We start from the raw sequence: 7,895 nt of genomic DNA, 5'->3' as shown, positions 1-7,895 counted from the left end.
TTTGAACTTGGCATGTAAACTTTAAGCCATGCGAAAATGGCACGAATGTTCGATTCAGTTGGTTCAAGGGTAGGCATGAAATGGACCTAGTTACTTTCGTAACAGATGCTGGCAACAGCAGTGTCATGAGATTGAAAAATCACTAAAAATAGTAGGAGTGGAGTTAATTAATGAATAAATTATGTAATCGAAGCCCGATGAGTCTGTTTTCATGAGGAAGTGACGAAAAGATCATATGGGCAGTATATTAAGAGATAATCAGATTTTTGTGGGACAGGGCCAGAACGGTTTCTGGATTCCCTGCTCCGACTTTGGAAATTCATAATAAATTAACCAGAGATAATTAGGGGTCGTACCATATATGTACAGATTCCTCTCTGAGTCTAGGTTTCATAGAAACAAACGGCATCAGTATTGAAGCCCCGTGCAGGGAGATATCTAATTCGTAATGGGCAAAGGTCAGTGTAGTCGACCCCTGCAACATGGGAGACTTCGACTAATAAACTGTACCAATTGGCCCGACCAAAAATTCTAGAAAAAAATACATAGATGGGCACATGAGTCTAGTTTCTGGGAAAAATCACGAAACTGATTTTCGAGTTACGAAACTCAAGATATGATTTTTAAAACGACTAGTACACAGATTGGGCAGTGTCTGGAAAATAAATTTTATAAGGGGTTAAAGTCAGTTAACACCTCGTGTTCGACTCCGGTGTCGGTTTCGGGTTCGGGGTGTTACAAGTGGATCTGAAACCATTGTTCCGATCAACCCCAAAATCAGACTATTACAAATTATTCCCTAAATGGAAAATAAATTTTTAGTTTTCCAAATAAAAAGGTCAATTTTGACCCAAGTTTTAAATTGCAACTCAATTTCAAATTTTCATTAAGTCTACGGACTTAATTGAAGTATTTTTAAAATTTGGTTGCTCTTTTTGTAAATAATAAAAATTAGATGCCTTCTTTTGTAAATATTTTCAAAAGGCTTCTAGAATAAATGTTTTTAGTTTGATAAAAAAGATGATAATTATTAATATATAATTATATCCATTATAATATATATTAATTATTATCAACTTTATCAACTTTATATAGAGTAAGGATTAGTGTTAATTGAATCATATTTATTTAATAAGTTTTTTTTCAAATAATAATAATAAGATGATAATCTTTAATATATAATTATATCTATTATAATTTATATATTAATTTTTATCAATTTAGCATAGAATTAGGATTAGTTTTAATCATATTTCATTTTTGTTTAAATAAATTAATGGCATTAATAATTTAATATGCATATATTTAATTATTAATTGTTGTTAACTTTGTATAGGATTAGAACTTGGAATTCTTTATTAATTAAATTGTTCTAAGAATTCTACCCTAATTCGTATTCCTTCCTCTATAAATTCTACCCATCTTCTATAACAGCTCGATTTTGGGCCTAGTCGAAACAGTGGTTCTAGGACCACAAATCTGACGTAAGAAAATTTATTTTTACTATATTTTTATGGTCTACAAATACACAGGATGATTTCGTGAAAATTTCGTTCGAAAATTTTGACCTTTGGGCACTCAATTTGGTCAAAAAGACCAAATTGTAAAAAGTGCAAAAGTTGAGTTCCACATGTTAGAGGTGTCTAATTATTATGAAATTTTAAATTGGAGGTGCTTAAATGGTAACTAGATGGTTGGATAATTTTTTGGACAAAAAATGGACATGAAATGGGTGAAATAGAATATTTTTAAATTAGGGGCATTTTGTTAATCTAGTAATTAAAATGAATTAAAAACAAAATAAAAGCCGAAATTTCTTGTCCATCTTCTTCCTTGGCTGAATATTGCATGAAGAAACCATGGCTAGGGTTTTCCAAGATTCCAAGCTCGATTGTAAGTCCGTTCTTACCCCGTTTGTAATGATTTTTACGTTTTTGAAATTCTCGTAACAAGATCTACCTATTTCTACAATTTATTTCAGTTATAATGAAGGTCTAGGGTTTGACCCATGTTATAAATTTGTGCATTTTGATGTTTAATGATAGATTATGCATGTTTATGGTTGGAGAAACAACTTTTGCTAAGTGATTTTCAGTGAAAAGCTTAAAAGGACTAAATCGTAAAAGTTATAAAATATGTAGTAAAAGTGTGTTCTAGTGGAAATTGTGGGCTATTATAGTTATGAAAATGATCCGACTAGGCTTAAAATGCAAAAAAAATTGAATAAAAATCATTTTACGAACTTAGGGGAAAAAGTGTAAATATGACAAAGTTTAGGGGCAAAAATTTAATTTTAACATAATATTATTTTTGGGTCACGATGAATAATTTGACTAATTAACAAGCTGAATGTGATATTATAGACCAAGGAAAACGAGATTCGGACTTAAATCGGGAAGGTACGAGATTATGGACTAAAATGGAATAATTAGCTGTGCTCAGATTTGAGGTAAGTTCGTGTGATAATAATAATAATGCAATGTCATACTTGAATTGTAAATTATATTATTGTCTCATAAATTGAATGAGTTGTCATACGGATGTATACGACGAGAATTTGACAAGTAAGTACCAACGATAATGCTATCGTTGATTGTGACTGAACCTAAATTGGTAAGTTGAATTGAACTTGTCTAGTTAAAGCTTATTGTATGCTATGCATAAGAAGTGATCTACAATATGTCTGTGATGTGTGATGACAATGTGATGAATTGTGATTTTGTGTTAAAAAGCGATTATAATGATTATTAACATTATGTGAAAGCATGAGCTTAATTACCATCATGAGATATATGATTCGATCCTACGGACAAGTTTGGACGAGATGTGTACTTGAAGAAGCCCCGGGTGACCCTGAGGAATGCTAAGGATTCGGATATCATGACACCATGTTTAATGAGATCCTGTCTAAGACCATGTCTGGGACATGGCGTTGGCATCCGAGTTGAGAGCCAGTGTAAGACCATGTTTGGGACATGGCATCGGTGTTGATATGTGTGCCAGTGTAAGACCATGTCTGGAACATGGCATCGGCGATGATATGTGTGCTAGTGTAAGACCATATTTGGGACATGGCATCAGCACCGATATGAGACTTTGTATAAGACCATATCTAGGATATGGCGTCGACATGTGGATCCATGTAAGACCATGTCTGGGACATGACTTTGGTTCTTGATTTGGTGTATGATGATTCCGAACGTCCTTCAGTATTCCAGGTGGTTCAACGGGTCATTCAAGATTATGGTTAAGAAATGGAGTAATATGTGAAAAGTGTTGAAAGGGTACAGGTATGAACACTGAGCTTATGGTTATTGAGACTATGAAATATCGAGACCTTGGTGAGCTAAGATGTATGAATTATGATTATGAATTTTGTTGCAATATAATGCTAACTTACATTGTGTAATTTAACATGGAATCCATGAAATGGTGAGTTCATGATTAGTTGAAAATGAACTTATGATAATTATCATCATATTGCACTAAAACAGTTTTGGATAGTAGTAGTAGTCCGGCTTTGAAAATCCACCAAAAATTGTGAAAATCTAATTAGAGACTGAATAAAATATGAAATTGAAGCTTATTAAGTATAGTTTCACATAGAGGAAACGGTGTAAGCAAAAGAATTTCATATTATGAGATATATGAATTTTTGTGAGAGGGTTAGAGTGATTTCATGCTAGAGTGATTTCATGCTCCCCTGTCTTAACTTTGGAAAATCACTAAAAATTGTACAAGAATAATTATGGATTATAATTTATATTCTAAAATCCTTAATGAGTATATTTTTAGAAGAAAGAAACAGCAACATCATCTGAATCTTGTATGAGGAGATAATTAATTTTTAGTGAAGAGGGGTCAGAACTATCAAAATAGCCAAATAGGGGAGACTTTAAAGAATAGACTATACTTATTGGCTAGACCAAAAATTCTGAAAATTTTATGGTAAGAAGATATGTTAGTCTAGTTGTAGAGAAAATTAGCAGATCTTAATTTGAAGTTCCATAGCTAAAGATATTTATAATTTAGTGACTATGACTCGAGTAGACAGCTTGACTTGAATATGAGCAAATAGTGGAATTATGTGCAACTTCAATTATGTTACCATGAGAATGTGTTGTAAGAATTTGGAAAAATCACATTAATAAGTTTCTTATTATTATTTTCACATGGTCTTACTAAGCTATAAATTTTACCCCCTCATTTCCATTTCTTTAGTGCTGTCAAGTTAGCTCGAGGTTGGAGATCGTTGGAGGCAGCATCGCACTATCAAATTTTCAAGTTGGGGTATTAATAAACCTTAAGTGTTTTGAAGTGAGTGGCATGTATATAGACTTAGTACTTTATGATATGTGTTTCATGATTTGGCCAATTGAATTGGCTTATAATGATTCATTTGTATAGATCCATGAGATATGACTCATATTTGATCATTGGGTTGTAAACCTAATTGATACTGATCTAATGTCTTGAGATGTGCCTGTTGTGAAGGCTTGGTATCGATGAATGTATGATATGGTATGCATATTTGATGGATGAACTTTGATCAATTGATGTGACCATATTCTTAGTATAAAAGTGTAAATTTAGAATAATGAAGAATGGGATTAGTGTGGAATGCCCTATGAAAACATGTTAATGTGAGTGTGTGATATGTAACATTAAGGATATGAATTAGACATGACTATGAATTCTAGATGACTAAGTTCAGAATATCAGCATGAAGACAACCATGGTATAAGGATATAAGTGGTAGTGAAGATGACAAGGCCAAATGAATATGATTTGGTATGTCTAGACTTGATATAAAATGAGTATGAGAAACACAAGTATAATGACATGCAAATGCTATGTTTATGACTTAATTGAGAATGTTTAATCATTAAATGGATGCCATGTTATATATCCTTGATGTTGTATAAATGTGTGAGGGATTATGGTTGACCAAGGCTTGGAAAATAGCCTAAGTGTTGGCCACACGGGCAGAGACACGGTCGTGTTTCTCAGCCGTGTTCCCCACACGAGCGTGTGACTTGGCCGTGTGGTCCTATTTCTTTGCTGACATCATAAACAGAGAGTTACACGGGCTAAGGACATGGGCGTGTCCCAAGCCACACGGGCGTGTGACTGTCTAAACATGGAAAATTTCTCTAAGTGTTACAAAATTTTTAGAAGTTATTGGTTCAGTTTCGAACAACCCCTGATGTGTGTTTTGGTCCTCGTAGGCCCGTATAAGGGACGATATGAATGTATTTGAATTGGTTGAAATTTTATTGCCCAGTTTACATATATGTGTATGTTTAAGTCCAGTAATGCCTCGTATCCTATCCCTGCATCGGACACGGGTAAGGGGTGTTACATCTTCCCATACATCCACACTCAAACCCCCAAAACACCAAGTACCGTAAGCTCCTAGTCACACATTGCTCGGCCAACAGCCCTAGCTCCATTTCACGCCGTACGTCCAAGCCCCAACAGTTGGTCCTAGGTGCCTCACCTGCGTATGTCCAGCTTCAGCGCACGCTAGGCCTGCTTGCCGAAGGTCCTGCACACTGCTATCTCCCAGCTTAGCTTGCGCGCTGTTGCCTACTCCTGTGCCTATCTGCCCGCGCACTCCAGTAGGTCTCCAACACTTGTGCAGCACACATCTACACCAAGTCCCTTAGCCGAAATCTTCCAACCTACCCTAAATTGACCTCTTTCGTTCATTAATTATTTTTAGTTCTTAATTTTTATAGAAATGGTGGTAAGACAAATTTTTTCTCCTAAATTTTAATTTTATTTAATTTTTCAATTTTTCAATTTATTGAATCATTAATAACTTTTAATTTTTTATATTTTTCCATCTTGTGCTCAGGTTAATCATGCCTCGAAAGAGAACTCGTGCCAACGCCTAAATTAATGAAACACAAAACAAGTTCCATTGTGAAGAAGCGAAAGCAAGATACGAGAGTATCTTCAAAAATCAACAGATGCATCCAGAGAAAGGCTTTACATTGAAAGAGAGAAACTACAAAGACTTTATGGCATGTATTTGTCAAGTTGCTGAAGCCCTAAATTGAGAATTATTTTGTGAGAAGAGACCGAGTGTGGATGAGGAACTAGTTCATGAATTCTATGCAAATTTAACCTCAAGCGAGTTGACAGAAGTTCCAGTTCGCAGAATCAAGGTACCAATAACTTCAAACTCTATTAATGAGTTCTCTGAATTGCTTGATTTCGTGTAACACCCCTTACCCGTATCCAAGGCCGGAACAGGGTACGAGGCATTACCAGACTTAACCATACACATAAACGAAAATCGGGCCATAAAATTTCATTTAATTCAAAACTTTTCAAACACATGCATAGACTCATATTTAAAGACATATAACGTGGCATAAATGAGCGCTTACACATCCATAATCATTCAATAACATGTCATTCACTTTAAACATATTTGCTTACCATCCTGTATATAATATACATTCTTACACTAACTAGAACTAGACATGCTGAATCTTACTCTCATTTTATACCATCATAATGTAGTTACCAATTTGTCCATTAAACATTCATATTCAAGGCAACATTACTCATTTCCATTTAATTCATGATCCACTGGCCTACATTTAACTTATCTGATGTATTACCAATTATGCATAACAAACAAAGCTAACTATATCATCACATCAAAACATAGGACATGGCATGATTAATTAAACTTACAAACCATAATGGATAAGGACCACATCTCATGATCATATACGATGACACAATGCAGACCGATACATATGGTCAAAGTCATAATAATAATACATATCACAAACCAACTTTCTATACATGCCACTCACTTGATATTTCTAATATTTTAATTAATTCTCCCAAAAATGATAGCTTGATAGTGTGATTTTGCCTCCGACGATCTCCAACCCCGAGCCGACCTGCCAAAACTGAAGAAGTAGAGAGGAGGGGTAAGCTTTACGCTTAGTAAGTCCATATGAAGTTAATAAGCAATTACCCACATGTTTTATTTTTTTTAGGGTAAAACATCATAATTGTACAATTTACTCTTGTTCAGGTTAAGCTGTTTTACCGAGTTACAGTTACTAATTCATTTATATCTAGACCTACTAGACTTGAAATTAAGTTTTGTTAATTTTCCTTGAAACTAGACTTATATACCTTTCTCTCATAAAATTTTCAGAATTTTTGGTTTAGCCAATTAGTACATTTTATTCATTAAAGTTTCCCCTATTTTGCTGTCCAACAGTTCTAACCTCTCTTCACTAAAAAATATTTTTCTCATAGTACATGATTCGGATAATGCTCTCATCTATCTTTCTAGAGAATAGACTCATTAATTATTTTAATAATATAAATTACAATCCATAATTATTTTTATACAATTTTCAATGATTTTCTCAAATCGGAACAGGGGATCACGAAGTCATTCAGACTCTGTCTCACAACAATTTAAATATCTCGTAATAGAAATTTTGATTGCATATACTGTTTCTTCTATTGAAACTAGACTCATTGGGATTTAACCTCATATTTTATTCATCCCATAATTCAATTTCCAAAATTTATTGTGAATTTCCAAAGTTGGACCACTACAGTAACCCAAAACTGCGAAGGCTAAATTTACTCATTCATTACTATTATTCACCAAATCCATACAATATCATCTCATTCATAAAGGTAAGAACACATAAATATACATCATAAGCATAAATCCATAATCCCAATGTCATCAAGTATCAAGGACTTATTCCAAATCATGTCATTTTCATAATATTCACCAAATACTATATACATCATAGATTATCACATGTCAAGGCATCTCACATAAGTTTAGTGTACATACCTGTACAACTTGTAACATAACTCAAAGACGTATTCACCAATGG

This window comes from Gossypium hirsutum, chromosome A06 (genome assembly GCF_007990345.1).
Source record: "Gossypium hirsutum isolate 1008001.06 chromosome A06, Gossypium_hirsutum_v2.1, whole genome shotgun sequence".
Lineage (NCBI taxonomy): Eukaryota > Viridiplantae > Streptophyta > Magnoliopsida > Malvales > Malvaceae > Gossypium > Gossypium hirsutum.
The sequence above is the reverse complement of the archived record's forward strand: the minus strand, read 5'-3'. Positions refer to the sequence as shown.